At 34.7% G+C, this 18,479-nt stretch overlaps 1 protein-coding gene across 1 annotated transcript in view; it reads right to left on the reverse strand.

The window, feature by feature from the left end:
* The window catches only part of LIG3 (DNA ligase 3), a 224,307-nt gene extending 207,023 nt beyond the window's left edge, over nt 1-17,284 (reverse strand). The window contains exon 1 of the mRNA XM_053707435.1: nt 17,121-17,284. The gene's annotated coding sequence lies outside the window, so the exon portion shown is untranslated. The remainder of the gene's footprint in view (nt 1-17,120) is intronic.
* Between the last annotated feature and the right edge of the window lie 1,195 nt (nt 17,285-18,479).

Genomic DNA, 18,479 nt, shown 5'->3' on the forward strand with positions numbered 1-18,479 from the left:
TTTTTCAAATTGATGCGTCTTTATTTTTATATACATTCTTTTTTAAAATTCGAAACTATTTGTATGTATCAATTGGGGTAACAACGAACATAGCCCTAAAAAAAAAATTAACCTAGGAAAACAAATGTATCGACTGTAGAAATATCGTCACAGTTATTGCGCATTGTAACAATTCACAGTTATCTTCTATCGACTGTAGAAATATAGTGCACGTTATTGCGCACTTTGTAACAACTTACATGTAATATATATTGATACAAAAAGATGTAACTAGTTTAATATTTTTTCTTTAATATTGATCAATAAATAAGTTTCTACTCGATTACTTATTTCTTTTAAACATAAATCATTTTTAAAATGGGTATATTTTAATGCGCAATAACAATAACAATTAGTTCCGTTATTGGGTGGAGTTTTATGGTTAGAGAGATACATACAGACATTGATGATGAATCGTTCCAAGAAGTTTTCCATCAGTGAATTACTTATAATCACCTATACAATGGAAAAGTATTTTCCGAAAAAAAGGAAGGGGATATTCACATTGGAACAGGATAAAAGAAATCCAATTTTATCAGAGATGGTTCGACGGGTCAGACGTCTGTCTGGCCATAATAGGACTAGAAAACAGTGCCTGAAGCGTTATAATGATCTAATCCGGAGACAATCTAAATTAAGGACCCTAATAAGAAGCTATGTTATGAAATGTAAGTATTTATGTAATAGTTATGTATCATTTTTTTAAATCTATTGTAATCTGTCATTAGTTGTTACTTTGTTTACATAATCTTGAACTTTGTACTGTCAGAGTATATGAATATTATGATGAATATTACATATGTGTACATATATATATATATATATATATATGTATATTTTATACACTGTATATGTTAGATGAGAACTCAGGATTAATTAAACATGAGTTTGTTGAACACAGCTTCTAATACACGTCTATCAGGATTGACGATCAGTAGAGCCTTTTTGAAACACAAACATTTCTTTTCTAAAGGAAATAGCTCAGTGACCCTATTCATTTGACTATATATGCAGATTTTATAACCTCAGAACATTTGGTGAGGTGAGAAAAGAATGTGTTCAAGGACCCCTTTGGAATTTGACACGTGTGATACAACAGTTCTATCTCACTGAATCTCTATTTGAAGACTTACTGCAAAAACCCCTCTTGGGGGAAGGTGACACAAATAAAATCAAATACACATCTGCACTGCTGGCTAAACAGGAAATATGCTGTTTTAAAGACTCTTACAACTCCTCATGGATTGACCCCATGTGGAGCAATAAAGGCCTTGGAAAACACAGACAAATGCTAAGATGTGACTCTGGAAGTCACGTAAGCAGACAGCAAATAAACATTTTTTTTTTCTCTCTCTGTTTAAATACATGCCCCAGAATGTATTAAATATAGAAATTTGGGAAATTGTCTAATTCTATATTATTATTACATGGGTATTTGCTAAGCTTGGGAGGTAACTGTTTTAATCAGTCAAAAATGTGTAATAAATTCTGTTTTGTTTATATTTTTCAGACAGATAATCTCAAATCTACATAGAAGTGAATGTGCATGTATGTGTGTATATATATATATATATATATATGTGTGTATATATATGTATATATGTGTATATATATTTATATGTTTTGAAAACATAAAAGATCTTACTTAGCCTCTGTGTGTTTAAAAACATGAATAGGTGTTTATGGACCTGAAGAGAAGTGATTATTAACATTTATTTTCTTATTTCAGATCTACATAGACAGGATTCACTTGGAATACAGTACAATACTGAATTAAAAATAAGCTATTATTCACATATAAATGCCAGGATACCGATAAAATTGTAATGCATTTTAAGCTACTAATTAGCAGTATTAAATTACCTTAATATAATAAAATGTTAATAATATAACATATTTGGTATCAGAATAATCAGAAAAAATAACCTAATATTAACCATCTGTAATTGGGGTTATATATGATTAATGCAGAGAGTGTGATCTGATTAAATAACCATTTTATAAAAAAAAAATTAACTTGCTTAAAAATGTCAGAAATGCTGTATTGTATTGCTATGTTGTACTGTATGCTGCCACCTGGTGTTATGTTGCGAGAACTACAGCCAGAAGGTTCTTTCTGGCTGTTAAAAATGAAATTTCCAAGGGCCAATCCGATTTAGACTTCCCAGATAACCAATGGGAAGGTCAGCTCCCGTAGTGCCACCCACATGATGTCATCAATGATTATATAATGGGAGTGTTGAATGCACAAGGAGAGTTGTCTGTAACTTGTTGAAAATTAGTGATCTGATTTTGGCTGCGATATACCTGAAAAAAAAAAAAGTTCACTTCAGCAAGGAGCTTAAAACTTATCCTTGATTTGTGCAAAAACCTTCTTTCAAATGAGATGACCTAAAGACCGCTACGAATTGGTTCAAAATTGGTGAAGTATATTGTATTTTAAATTGGTAGTTATAAGCCTAGGTTTTGTTCAAATCTGTGTCTGAATTGGCTAAGTAACTCATCTATACAAGTTCTGATATTGTCGGTTAATTTTGTATTAGGATAAATTGCAGTTAAATAGCAGAATATATATTTTATCCTATTGTTTTATAAACACTGTTTAGAATTGTATTACTTGGATGTTAAAGGTTTTTAGTCCCATTGTGTTAAATAAATAAGGCTGAATTGTGAAGGTATATTGTTCTGGGTTTTGTAAGAAGAATAGCATATCTTAAGAGTTGGTTCTAACGCATATAAACTTTTATTTAGTTTCCTTTTATTGCAAATATAGTTCAATATGTTTATGGATATTAACTAAATAAAAGAATTCAGATATTTATATTAATTGTATGGTCTAGTAGGTGCATGGTTGATAAGGGTTTCTATTTCTTTGTATTGTGTTTATAACCCTGCCATAAACTTATATATATTATTTGGATAGCACTGCTAAGATTTTCATAAATATACTGACATAATAATTGGAGGCACTGCTGAGATTTAATAATATCCATCATAATTGATATAATATATTTGTAAGTAAATAGAAATTATTATAAAAGAGAAAAAAAAAAAAATTCATATTTCGAAGATATAATTTTTTTTGAAAAGTTGAAATATTAATTTTCATATTTCGAGATTGACATTAATATCTTGAAATATTATTAAAGATTAATTTTGAAAAATTAATAAAAATATTAATTTTTCATATTTCAAAATTAATCAAAAATATAAATTTTTCATATTTTCAAAGTTAATCAAAAATATTAATTTTTCATATTTCGGAATATTAATTTTTCATATTTCAAAATTAATAATATATTTTTTTTTTTTTGAAATATAAAATTTTTTCTCTCTTTTTATTGGCAAAAATTGTATTAGCATTTTAGTTAAATAAATACTAAACCAATACAATAATGTCTGTAGCCAGAAGTGACTCATTTAATTCTATACATAGCAATGAAATTGGTCCCATAACCATACCTATTACTAAAGGTCAGGTCCTTAAGAAAGATATCTTAAGTTACCTTAAAGGGAAGTTTAATATTGCGGGTGAATTAAATGATTTTATGGATATGCTTGAAACTAGGGCTAAAAATATTACCGTTAATAATAATATGTGGAATGAAGAGAATGAATTCTTCCAGGAATTATTAATGATTAATCAATGCGAAGCTCCCAAAAAGCGAGACGAACTAATACTAAAATCCTGGCCCCTTTTAATATGCATAATTGACGAAATGTCGTTTTGTGTCACGGACAAACGATTGCAAATACAGGAGCTAGAAAATAGTATTCGTTCCTCGCGCAGACGCGAAGAGGGTTTAAAAATAGCCAAAAATAAAATGGATGAATTTGCCCAAAACCTAGCCACCTTAGATAAGCACAATATGGACTTAATCGCGCAGATACAAGATTTAAATAAACAGCTTGCGCAAAGCCAGAGAGAATTAAGCGATTTAAAAAGGTCATATCGCCATAATGAAAACCCCTATATTAGCAATGAGAATAATACAGATAATGCTAACTCCTTTAGCGAACGCGTCAGGGACGAGGTACGAAAATATATAGAACAACATAGACAAATGACCCCTAACGGGTCAGAAGTAGATTTCCCAAATAGACAATCCCCTCAGGATGTAAATCCAGAGGACAGCTGTAGCGCAGCTGATGCGGGGGAGGGAAACTCTAACAGAGAGTCCCAAAATAAGTCTGATAAAGTCTATGATTCCCATAAAATAATCACCTTCGTACAACGCGCAGTACCTATATTCTCCAATAAGGGAACAACATCTGTAATTGATCATTTACAGGCATTTGAAAATGCGTTAGCTATAATGAATGTTACAAGTGAGAAATTGAAAATTGAATTTCTGCCTTGGGTATTTGACAGTAAGCATCACAAATTCTTTGCTTCACTAAAGGATATGAATATTCATTCCTGGAATGGGGTAAAACAACAATGCAGAAAAGAATTCGGGCAATATCGCACTAAAACTGCTGCGAAAATAGCGGTATATGGTTTAAAGTGTCGTGCGAATCAGAGTCCAGTCGAATTCCTTTCTGTATTGAAAAATGCGTACAGTATGGCTGAAGATAATCCCAGATTTGATGGCTCAGAATTTGTAAATTTATTTTTTGAAGCATTGCCTACACCCATCAAAATCAACTTAGCTAGAGATTTTGATGAGGACTGCTCATTGGAATGGCTGATCAAAGAGAGTACGAAGTTATACTCTATTCAGCAGTCCAGTGAGCAGGGGGTTAAAAAGGAGTCAAAACCCAAAATTGTGGCAGAAACTAGGGTGTCACCTAGCCCCCTCAATTTGGAGTCTAACAAGAGGACTTATGCAGAGGTGGCCAGTCAAAACAGGCCATCTCCACAGAGGTTTAATTCTGCCCCTCCCCCTACACAGGTTGAGGCGCAGGGAGACTATAACCAAAGTGGGGGACATAATCAGGTGAATAATTACTCACAAAGAGAATACTCACCAAATAATTGGTATCCGCGCAAGGGTAGATACAATAAACGGCGAAGATATTCTCAGGGTAACCAGACACCCCAGGTATATAATGCTTCCCAAAATATTAATACTGAACAAGCTGAACCCCAGGGGCAACCACGCCAGAATAGAAATAGTGGCCCTGATTCTGAGGGAACCCAATGGTCCAGGAATCAGTATAATGGGGCACCAAGAGATAGGCCCAGGGGTAGAGGTAATTTGTACAATCAGGTAGATATGCTGTTTACCCAATTAAATCGGTTGAGCGAACAAATCGCTAATATGAGTCAAAAATCTACGGCTCAGCAACCGAACAATACTTTTTTAGGGGTACAGCCAGTGGTCAGCAGTGGACCACAGGCACAGTCATAAATACTGCAGTATCACCTGAAGGGGAGGGGAGAGATATACAAAATGTAATAATAAATATCAATGATACTAATCATGTTATCTCCCCACAGACCGGAAACGGACAAATTAGCTGTGACAATGAGCGACATCAGCCGGAAAAAGTTAACAAATCTCTTCCTTTGCAGCTCTCTCTTAACCTTGTTTCCACAGATGCAGTACAAAAGAATCCAGCCGACCCTGTCATAGAGGAAACAGGTAGGTATGAAGCTTCTTCTGCATCGGAAAGCATGGCAAACTCAGGTAATACGTGGCGAAGCCCACAAATGTATGAGAATGCAAATTTTATGTGTGAAATGATAGAAACTGCAGGAAGATATTATGTACTAGTTGAGCTGCAAGATTCAGTCTCCAACCCTATCAGGGGATTAATTGACACTGGGTCACAGGCAACTATCTTATCCCACAGATACTACACACAGCTAAATGAGCTAACATCCCACAAACCTAAAATAAAAGAATTTGACGGTTCTCTAATAGGTGTTGGGGGTGACTCCCTAAAAGTTTACGGTACTGCCTGGTTAAAATTTAAATTGGGGAACAGGGTCATAAGACACCCTGTCATTATAGTGGATCTGCCAACTGATCGTTTAATTATTGGTAGTGATCTCCTGAAGCGATTAAGCACCATAATTGATTGCATAAATAATGTAATTTGGTCGCAAGTTAAACGGCCTATCAATTATGAAAAATCTGGTACATCTCGCACCCGACACAGCTGTCACGTGGTGGAAGAGAAACCAGATGCTGTGGAGATTCATTTCAGGAATAACTCTACACCTGAAATCACTATTCTACAAATAGATGATCAGACTCCTTTTAGTGGCTCTGATGGTAATACTTTTAAAATATCGCCTGGAAAGATAGCGAATATCTCCCTAGATGGCGATGTATTAACCATATCACTCCACAAGGGGGATCATAAAATCCCTAAGGGGGGAGACCACGCTCAATACCTCACAGGGATTGAGAGAGTTAAAGAGGATCTATTTATCCCTATACAAGTGCATGACCTTGGTAAAACAAAGTATGCTAAAATAAACTTAAAACAGGAAGCTAGCTATATAAGCGAAGGTTTATTAACGCAAATAGCTGAACCTAAAGTGATTAAATATCTTTCTCCCCAAGACCACTGTGTCAACGGCCTGGATGACAGGTCTGAAAGCTATAACATCACAGCTAAGTGCTTATTATCTATCTCTATTGGTAATAAGTCAGTGAAGCACCTGTTTTTAGTTTTAAATACTCCCCATAATCAAATATACATTGGCAATGATATCTTACATAGATATGCCATACAAATAGATTTGATTAATTCTTGCCTCTGGAGCAGGTTAAAGGGGGACCCTGAAGTATTTCAGGATGAAAATGCAGCCCTGAAATCAAACCAGCAATTGCCATATGCTGTGAATATGCAGGTATCTAGCGATATTATAATTCCTGCTGGGGCTGATAAATTTCTTTTACCCTTACAGGTAAAGAGAGGTCAGAAATTAAAAACTTCCGAAACACTGATTTGCCTCTCCCATAGAATACAAAATCTGGGTGTCTCAGTAACCTACACTCCTATGGTGAATATTGGAACTGTTCCAATAAATATTATTGTGCATAACATGACCCCACAGGATATAACATTATCCAAGGGAACTACCATAGGATATGCACTGGAATCAAGTTATTACACTTTTGGATTCCAGAATAATGTAATTGGGCTAATACCTGAAGGATACCTAACTGAAGAACAATTAATAGAACAATCCTTTGCATCTATGCCAGAGGGTCTATTTAATATTCAGTCTATTTATCCCTTCAGCTCAGAGGAAGGCATCTGTAAAATTGAAGAAGCCTCTCTAGTGTTTGATCAGCCAATCAAACAGCAAGATTACCCCAATCCCCAGAGTCATGGGAGCAATATAAATTATAATCAAGGGGATCTCACCTCTAGGTTGGAAGAAGCCTATGAAATAGGACAGCCTGAAATCTTTCCAGGATTTCAGCAAATAGTCGAAGAGCAAATATCCTTAGCCAATGGCTGTTCTAGCGATGATGAACGCCAACAGCTGCGAGAACTCCTGATGGAGTACAAGGATATTTTCGCTAAGGATTCTTATGACTGTGGTACCACAGACTTGCACATTGCAAGAATACAAACAGATCCTAATGCGCCACCTGTATTTGTCAAACAATACAGACTTCCCTTAGCCTCATATGATTCTCTTGCAGAGATCATAAGGAATTTGGAAGAAAGAGGTATTATCAGACAGGTGCACAGCTCTTATAATAATCCTATTCTAGGTGTCCTTAAGCCCAATGGACAATGGCGTTTGTGTGCTGACTTAAGACAGCTAAACAAACGAGTATACATGTCTGGCTGGCCTGTACCATACATTGACCAGTGTCTAGCACAAATGCAGGGATCCAAAATATTCACTGCCATTGATTGTGCACAGGGATATTGGACCATAAAGGTACATGAAGAGGACCAATATAAGCTAGCATTCTCCTTCCAAAAGGTTCAGTATGCATTCCAGAGACTTCCATTTGGATACATAAATTCTGGACATGAATTTGCTGTATTCATGCATAAGGCTATGCCTGACGCACTGGAAAGGGGGACCTTATCTTATGTTGATGATGTTTTAATCAAAAGCACAGACTTTGAAAAACACATTGCAGAGCTTAAACACGTCCTCAGCCAACTTAAAAGGGCAGGTGTCAAATTATCCCTGCAAAAAGCTCAATGGTGCCGCACTCGTGTAAACTTCTTGGGACATGAAGTTACCTCTGATGGATTAAATCCCCAGAAGAAAAAGGTGGAAGCTATAGTGAATTCTAAAAACCCAACTAACTTAAAGGAATTGAGATCATTCCTGGGTATGACGAATTATTCTCGCAAATTCATTGATAATTATGCGGAATTAGCTAAACCACTACTACTTCTTCTAAAGAAGGATGTGAAATGGCACTGGAGTGAGTCTCAAGAGACAGCCATCAGAGAGCTGAAGAGAAAACTCACTCAAGCACCTTGCTTAGCGTACCCTGAAGGTGGTAAACCTTTCTACTTAGAAACAGGGTACACAGATGTAAGCATGAGTGCTGTGTTATACCAAAAGCATGATAATTTGAACAAAGCCATTGCTTATGCGAGCAAAAATCTATCCCCAGTAGAAATAAAGTTTAACGATTGCGAAAAAGCCCTCTTATCTACTGTATGGGCTCTACAAAATTTCCGCAGCTATATACAGGGCGAGAAAATTATTGTAGAAACGGCCCACCAGCCTTTGCTATATTTGCAAAGTGAGAGAATAAGAGATGGGAATTTGTCTAACAGCCGCATAACAGCGTGGACTCTTTCCTTACAAGGCTGGCCCTTAGAAATTCGCTACAAGCAGAATAAAAAGAATCCAGTCGCACAAGGGCTTGCTGAGCTCCACGACTGTACTGCTAGAGATCCTGGGGAAAAATTATCAGAAGATGATTTTCTGGAAGAACAATTGCTTTCCCCATATAAAATGTACAATGAAGACCATTGTCAAACATTACCTTGGGTATATGTTGATGGTTGTTCTTACCATGCCACCATTGATAATGAGCGCAGACTAGTCGCTGGCATTGGTATAACTGGGGCAAATGGATTCTCAAATATATCTGTAGGTTTCAACATTGGACCAAGATCCAGTCAAGTTGCAGAACTAACTGCTGTTTTCAAAACCATTGAAATGGCTATTGAACATGGTATTCATGAATTTGTGATCATAACTGACTCAAATTATGTGCGTGACAGTTTTGTTGAATACCTGCCAACTTGGAAAAGAAATGGCATGCAGAAAAGCAATAACAAACCAGTCAAGCATGGCAAATTGTTCTGCGAGATTGATAATCTGGTAGTATCCAATGATTTAACCATACACTGGAAAAAGACCAAGGGTCATTCCAGAGTTTTAGGTCCTGATAAGGAAGGCAATGACCTTGCGGACTCATTAGCCAAACAAGGAGCCATAACTGGAGAACTCCTTAATATTGAACACTTAATGGGTGCAATTCAGGTAGAAGCCATTACCAGAAACCAGGCAAAACAACAGAGTGAGCCTAACTTGGTACAATGGAGTCAGGATTCTCCTAGTGAGGACCTGATCACTAGTCAAAAAGAAGACCCCATTGTAGGCATCTTCTATAAACACATAGAAGATCCTGAAAGCAACCCCATCTCAAAAGATGATTGTATTGGCAAAGAAGATCTGAGAATCTTAATAAAATCTAAATCACAATTCAAATTACAGGATGGTTTGTTAATTAGAACCTCCAAAACTGGCATCCAACAGTGGGTAGTACCCACCAAGTTCAGAGGTCTAATGCTTCAACATGCCCATGATGCTCCCACATCTGGTCATCGCGGTGCCAAACTCACGTACGAAATATTGCGTGACTACGCTTTTTGGCCACACATGTTGAAAGATGTTCAAACCTACTGTCAAGGGTGTTTAATCTGTCCACAGTTCCAACCCACTGCACCAACACATAGAGCGCCATTGCAGAAAAGGGGGATGGTAATGCCATGGTCAGATATACAAATTGATTTTATTGGCCCGGTAACAAGATCATCAAGAGGTAACAAATACATGTTAACCATAACATGCCTGTTCACTAAATGGGTAGAGTGCATTAGTGCACCTAACAATAGTGCTGAAACATGTGCAGCATTGCTCATCAACCATGTATTTTCCAGATTTGGTTTGCCCCAAAGAATCGAATCAGATCGGGGGACCCACTTCACTAGCGAAGTAATGACAAGAATGTGGAAAATACTAGGGGTTAAAAGAAAGCTCCATATTGCTTATAGAGCTGCCTCAAGTGGTGGTGTAGAGCGTTACAACCAATCCATTGTTAAAATCCTCAAAAAGTTTGTGAGTGAAACAGGTAAAGACTGGGATATAAAACTACCTCTAGTCTTAATGGCATTAAGAGCAACTCCAAGTAGTGCTACCAAGATGTCACCTTTTGAGCTGATGACTGGTAGAAGAATGGTTCTACCTCAGCATCTGCTGTACCGTACATCAGACCAAAATTTGATAAACGCTGCCAATACACATCAATATGTGGAAAACCTAAGGAGACACCTGCAACATGCCTTTGCATTTGCTCAAAGGAATTTAGAGAGAGCCGCAACTGCCACTAAAACCTATTATGATCTCAAAACATCCAAAAAGGAATATGAAATAAATGATAAAGTTTATCTTTATAACTTTGGAAGAGATCAGGTTAGGGAGAAGAAATTTCTTCCCTCATGGAAAGGTCCTTTTGTCATTACTGACAAAATATCTCCAGTGGCCTATAAAATACGGATCCCCAAAAATGAAGGTTTCATAGATAAATGGGTACATATAAATCAACTGCGGGCATGTCATCCCAGGTCCCAACTACAAGTCATAGAGGGAGAATGAAGTGTCATATCCCCAAATGCACTAAAGACATACTGTAATTTAAAGATGCCTAACTGATAAACATGAAAGCTCAAAATAACAAACTTTCTTCATAAGAGACTGTCTATGAGGTATACGGTTGATCCTCATCAAATACCACTGACTTTAAGCCAATTCAAATACATGTGTCCTACATCTATTTGAAGTTGGAAGGGGGATTTATGTCAGAGTATATGAATATTATGATGAATATTACATATGTGTACATATATATATATATATATATATATGTATATTTTATACACTGTATATGTTAGATGAGAACTCAGGATTAATTAAACATGAGTTTGTTGAACACAGCTTCTAATACACGTCTATCAGGATTGACGATCAGTAGAGCCTTTTTGAAACACAAACATTTCTTTTCTAAAGGAAATAGCTCAGTGACCCTATTCATTTGACTATATATGCAGATTTTATAACCTCAGAACATTTGGTGAGGTGAGAAAAGAATGTGTTCAAGGACCCCTTTGGAATTTGACACGTGTGATACAACAGTTCTATCTCACTGAATCTCTATTTGAAGACTTACTGCAAAAACCCCTCTTGGGGGAAGGTGACACAAATAAAATCAAATACACATCTGCACTGCTGGCTAAACAGGAAATATGCTGTTTTAAAGACTCTTACAACTCCTCATGGATTGACCCCATGTGGAGCAATAAAGGCCTTGGAAAACACAGACAAATGCTAAGATGTGACTCTGGAAGTCACGTAAGCAGACAGCAAATAAACATTTTTTTTTTCTCTCTCTGTTTAAATACATGCCCCAGAATGTATTAAATATAGAAATTTGGGAAATTGTCTAATTCTATATTATTATTACATGGGTATTTGCTAAGCTTGGGAGGTAACTGTTTTAATCAGTCAAAAATGTGTAATAAATTCTGTTTTGTTTATATTTTTCAGACAGATAATCTCAAATCTACATAGAAGTGAATGTGCATGTATGTGTGTATATATATATATATATATATATGTGTGTATATATATGTATATATGTGTATATATATTTATATGTTTTGAAAACATAAAAGATCTTACTTAGCCTCTGTGTGTTTAAAAACATGAATAGGTGTTTATGGACCTGAAGAGAAGTGATTATTAACATTTATTTTCTTATTTCAGATCTACATAGACAGGATTCACTTGGAATACAGTACAATACTGAATTAAAAATAAGCTATTATTCACATATAAATGCCAGGATACCGATAAAATTGTAATGCATTTTAAGCTACTAATTAGCAGTATTAAATTACCTTAATATAATAAAATGTTAATAATATAACATATTTGGTATCAGAATAATCAGAAAAAATAACCTAATATTAACCATCTGTAATTGGGGTTATATATGATTAATGCAGAGAGTGTGATCTGATTAAATAACCATTTTATAAAAAAAAAATTAACTTGCTTAAAAATGTCAGAAATGCTGTATTGTATTGCTATGTTGTACTGTATGCTGCCACCTGGTGTTATGTTGCGAGAACTACAGCCAGAAGGTTCTTTCTGGCTGTTAAAAATGAAATTTCCAAGGGCCAATCCGATTTAGACTTCCCAGATAACCAATGGGAAGGTCAGCTCCCGTAGTGCCACCCACATGATGTCATCAATGATTATATAATGGGAGTGTTGAATGCACAAGGAGAGTTGTCTGTAACTTGTTGAAAATTAGTGATCTGATTTTGGCTGCGATATACCTGAAAAAAAAAAAAGTTCACTTCAGCAAGGAGCTTAAAACTTATCCTTGATTTGTGCAAAAACCTTCTTTCAAATGAGATGACCTAAAGACCGCTACGAATTGGTTCAAAATTGGTGAAGTATATTGTATTTTAAATTGGTAGTTATAAGCCTAGGTTTTGTTCAAATCTGTGTCTGAATTGGCTAAGTAACTCATCTATACAAGTTCTGATATTGTCGGTTAATTTTGTATTAGGATAAATTGCAGTTAAATAGCAGAATATATATTTTATCCTATTGTTTTATAAACACTGTTTAGAATTGTATTACTTGGATGTTAAAGGTTTTTAGTCCCATTGTGTTAAATAAATAAGGCTGAATTGTGAAGGTATATTGTTCTGGGTTTTGTAAGAAGAATAGCATATCTTAAGAGTTGGTTCTAACGCATATAAACTTTTATTTAGTTTCCTTTTATTGCAAATATAGTTCAATATGTTTATGGATATTAACTAAATAAAAGAATTCAGATATTTATATTAATTGTATGGTCTAGTAGGTGCATGGTTGATAAGGGTTTCTATTTCTTTGTATTGTGTTTATAACCCTGCCATAAACTTATATATATTATTTGGATAGCACTGCTAAGATTTTCATAAATATACTGACAGTACAAAAATATAATTGCAAATTTTGTATCCATTTCAGCTTTATTGCGGTTTGTGAAACATTATTAACAATGTAATTGTTTCAGTCTGATGTTGTACTGTACAATCGATTAGCAATATAAATACAATTGTATTTCAATTTTTTACAGTCAAAAATAGAAAAAGGCCCCGTTATCTGCGCCCAATAAAATGGAATCCATCCAGTCCAGAAGCTGATTGTGATCCACTACCGACTGTTTTTCTGGAGTCTGAGGCTATAATTACAACAGGTATGAATATAGTTACTAAAATGTTTAATATTAAGATAACTCATCATTGATATTAACATTTATATGTTCATAATTTTTAAAAAAAGGGAAAAAAAAAAAAAAAAGAGGCGACAACGTCGCAGAAGGCCAATGCCCATCATTGATGATGAATCTGACAATGAAGGTAGATTTCATTCACATATATCTTACAAATAAATAAAATTATTCTATTTAATGACTATAATCATATTAATTATAGACATGATTGAAGAAGATACAAACCAAAATGCCATTGAAGATATAATTGTTGAAGAGGAAAATAATAATATGAATCAAGATTCACCAAATAGCGAGCAACAACAAGACAATAATATATGTAGGTTCATATGTCTATTCAGTCACTCCTTATATGTCATTATTTGTACTAAAATAGAACTTTTGTTTTAGTGAATAATTATTGAAAAGAGATATGGATTTCAATCAGCATTGTTCTATTACATAAGTATTCCTGTTATAATTATGTATGTCTTTCAGCTATTCAAGATGAAGGACAGAACCTTGAACATGAAGAAGAAATGCAATCTAATTCATCCAATGTAACGGAATTTTATGATTGGAGTGAGTTCTTTTGTATCATAACAATCTTTAGCTTTCACTATTGTGTGGAACAAAAGATGCATGTGCGTGTACACAGTATTATCAAGATGACATGCTTTTAAATAACAACAGAGGTGTGGATAAAACCTTCTAACAAGATATTAGTCTTTGTCTGTGTTTCTTGTTAGCATTAGATAAAACAGTATTTCTTGTAATACTAAAAACTGAAATGTATTCAATTCATGACATAACTATTTTTCTATTTCTCATTGGTATAGTGCCTGAAGATCAAGAAATATCTATCAACAAAAAAGAAATTTTGGATACCCTGCTGGAAGTTGAAAATAATTTGATGAGGACATACATAAAAGTGCAAAACTTAAGAGAAAAATATCAATCCTTTTAATTAGGAACAATAAAGCAAAACATTATTTCTTTTCATTTTTAAATAAAAAAAATTATTATGATATGAAAATAACTTTTATTTTGGTTTTCAATAAATCCATATATTTTTCGATTTAAAGGTGTGTGTGTGTTTATTTAATCTAAAAAAAACTATATTAATGCTGAGGGGGGAGGTGGATATAAATATAAGAGTTGGGATAGATCAAAGGGTTGGGTTATATCTTTGAAATACACAAACTCATGTTTAGATAAGTAGTTCAAAAGTTAATACAAAGATGTAATTTTTAATACAATTTTTAATGAGATCTTGATGTGCTTTCTTAAGTAATATAAACATTGATACAACAAATAATAAAGTAGATATCAAAAAATTGTGTTATTTTCAACATTAAATTTTAATCTTACCATTTAAAGGTAAGGTAAAGTTGACACCAGTACTTAACGCTATTTGTACGATAATAAAAAATAAACATAAGTTTCATTCATCAATTCACAAATATCACGCATAAATCTACCTTTCTGTACCTGTTTTTTATGTCCTGTGTACAATATTTCGTCTGCCCGACATTTTCCTTTATTTGATTGACATCCGCTTTCAATATAACCCTCCAATTGGCATTTTCCCCTTCAGGGGTTTAGCCCATCAATCCCGACGTCACTCGTCTATTGAGCGCATGCACTGGACTAGACTCAAGCCTCTTCAAACTGTGCTCGTTCGCGAGTAGCGCATGCACAGTGCTAGCGGTGTAGCGATCACTTAGTTTGCTTCTTTCTAACCAGGGGTGAATTTGCGCATGCGCATAAGATAGTGCCTCTGTGAACGCGCATTGACCTGACTAAGACAAAGGGGTGAGAACGGTTCCTGTAATAACAGCGTTAAAGACGGAAGTGGCATGGGGGAGGAGGATTGAATATAACGGCTGCATATACAAAGATTGGATTACAGGTAAAATAAAGAATGTAAAGCGAAAAAAAAAAAGTTAGCGACTACCTTATTATTGATATTTATTTTAAATAAATGAGGTCAATAAATATAAACTTTACCTTACCTTTAACTAGAGATTTATATGTGAGAGAATGTTGATCACAATTATTATATTCAAATTTTTAAAACATTGTTAGCGATTATCGTAAATATAAATAAATTTTGTGTTTATTGAAAAGCACACATCGAATTTGTAACATTGATAACTGAACAATACAAATTAAAAAGTAATCAATGAGAATTCACATTTATTTCTCATATGCGCTTTAATTTAACAAATTTTTAATAATAAATATGGCGCAAATATATGAATAGCGGCGAGATTTATCAATATCACGCCACATCTCGCCTTTGGAAAGTAATGTAGAAATACGACCCCTTTTATGATAAATAATGGCGCACATGTGCGCCTATCGGATGGCGATATGCAGAGTACTTGACGGAGAACAGAACGGCGATCTTGAACAAAGTTTGATAAATCGAGCCCTATGAGTAAATTAGAAAGTTGCTTAAAATGTAATGCTCTATCTGAATCACGGAAGAAAACATTTGGGTTCAGTGTCCCTTTAAATTGCATAAAATATGCCCTAGCTGAATTATGAAAGAAAATTTTGGATTCATATATAAGGAACTTTGTAACGCCTGCATTTGTTGCCACTAATGGTTTATACAATCAGAAGGCTTCCAAATACCCATGTGATATTTTCACTTACTCTATTCTAAATTCCCCAAGCAGTTTTTTTAAAGAAGCAATTAATTTGCAACATAATTTGCACATATGATACCAACGCAAGCAGCTCAAGTTTATTCAGTGGGGACTTAGACATATCAGCACTTGACACTTTCATATGAAAGAGAAGTGATCTGAAGGATTGTATAACACGAAGGTAAGAATTTTATAGACATATATATTTTATTGTTATATATAGTTTCAAAATATCCCAAGAAGCAGTTAAAGTGTGGTATCATGACTGCTGTTGTGATTTATGAACTCCCAGTGTAATATATACTTCTTTTCTTACTACACACAACGGTAGATCTTATTACACAACAGCTGCTGAGCCTCTCAGTGATGTGGAAACCCTGAGTACAGTGATTTTTACTTAAAAAAAAAAAAAAAAAACTCCTTGTGTAGAATAGTACTATATTGGGAAGGATCACGATATATTATAGATCAGTGTGTTTATTAAAATCTTATTTTAGTGATCACAGTTATTTTCATAGCAACAAGATATAACACACTATAGGACATGGGGCTGGACACAGTACTATCAAATACATACTCGTGAAACACATATATATGTGATCTATGTATACATTAAAAATAGCCTGCAGTACCAGTGACCGTAATGATCTTTTATAAGCTAACAATGTGCTTATCACTACGAGCTGCCGAGCACTGCACTAGCAAGGTGACTGAGAGTTACAATAGTAGGAATTGTACAACACGCACAATGTGAAATGAATCAGTGGCCAGGTCTCAGTATGGGGCATTGCCATATTAACAGAGCAAACAGCTCACCGAAGCAGCTGTATAATAAGGATTTAATGGCATAATTAACTAGCTTTATAAACAAAAGCTGGCTTGCGAAACTATTGACCCTGAATGCAACGTATATGCTCACCTCGCCGCCCTCCTCCTCCGCTATTGTTGGGCGGGGGGAGTTCAGGAAAGCCCGAGGATGAATAAAGGCCTCCACAAGCCACTTGCCGTAAGCTTTCCCTTTAAATCCAGGGAAGTAAGCACACACGAAGACGATGACGTCACAAAGATGCGTTAAAGGCACAACGACCAAAATGTTGGGCGGACGAAAATGCAAGATGTGGCGTACTGACGTCATTGAAGGGCGCCGGGATCCATCAGCATTAGTTGCGAGTGTTGTGGGTTTGTGGCTGTCGAGAGTCAATGTTTTCTTACGAATCAAAATCAATGCTTATGTTGTATTTAAAGTGGAACGTTTCCCCCAATAATGTTTAAGTTCGATCGAGAACTGCATGATTTAAACTTTTGAATGAGCTGTTAAAAATGGCAAACGTGTAAATCAATACAAACCCTAAATCACACAATTCAGTCTTATTTCATGACGTTGCTTCAGTTTAGGCGAACACCTACAAGGGAAACTGTATTGTTTTATTTTTCCCAACACCGATTTAGATTTTATATAATGTTTTAAAGTTCATTTTAGGATTAAGATAATGGTGAAAAATATTTTTGTATATTCTAAATGTTATACAGTATTTAACAAATCATTTCTAGATCCTCTGAATATGCAGTACCAATTATATATAGTTACTCATAATTTAGCTGCCAATATTGATACAAATTAATAACCCACAAAGTTACTTTGTCTCATTTAAAAATAAGTAATGGTGTTTTTGTGTTAAAAGGATATAAAAGACAAAATTAAACTTTCCATCATTCAGATATAGCACGTCATTTTAAGGCACTTTTAAATTCACTTCTAGTTTCAAATGTGCTGTGTTCTCTTGGTATTCCTTGTTGAAAAATAATACGCACATATACTACACTAGTGGGAGCTAGCTGCTGATTGGTGCCTGCACACATTTGTCTCTCATGATTGGATAACTAAATGTGTTTAGCTAGCCGTCTGTGTTTTTCCAGCAAAGGATACCAAGAGAATGAAGCAAATGTGATAATCAAAGTAAATTGGAAAGTTGTTTAAAAATGTATTTTCTATCTGAATAGCAAAAGAAAATTTTGGGGTTTCCCGTTCCTTTAACCCCTTAACGACCAACGCCGTACCCAAATTTTTTCTTTCATGATTCAGATAGAGAATACAATTGTAAACAACTTTCTAATTTACTTTTATTATCTAATTTGTGTCATTCTCTTGGTATTATTTGTTGAAGGAGCAGTAATGCACTACTGGTTTCTAACTGAACACATTTGTGAGCCAATGACAATCAGTATATATATGCAGCCACCAATTAGCAGATAGAACGTAGGTTCTTTGCTGCTCATG

Source organism: Bombina bombina, chromosome 3 (assembly GCF_027579735.1).
Source record: "Bombina bombina isolate aBomBom1 chromosome 3, aBomBom1.pri, whole genome shotgun sequence".
In the NCBI taxonomy this organism is placed as follows: Eukaryota; Metazoa; Chordata; class Amphibia; order Anura; family Bombinatoridae; genus Bombina; species Bombina bombina.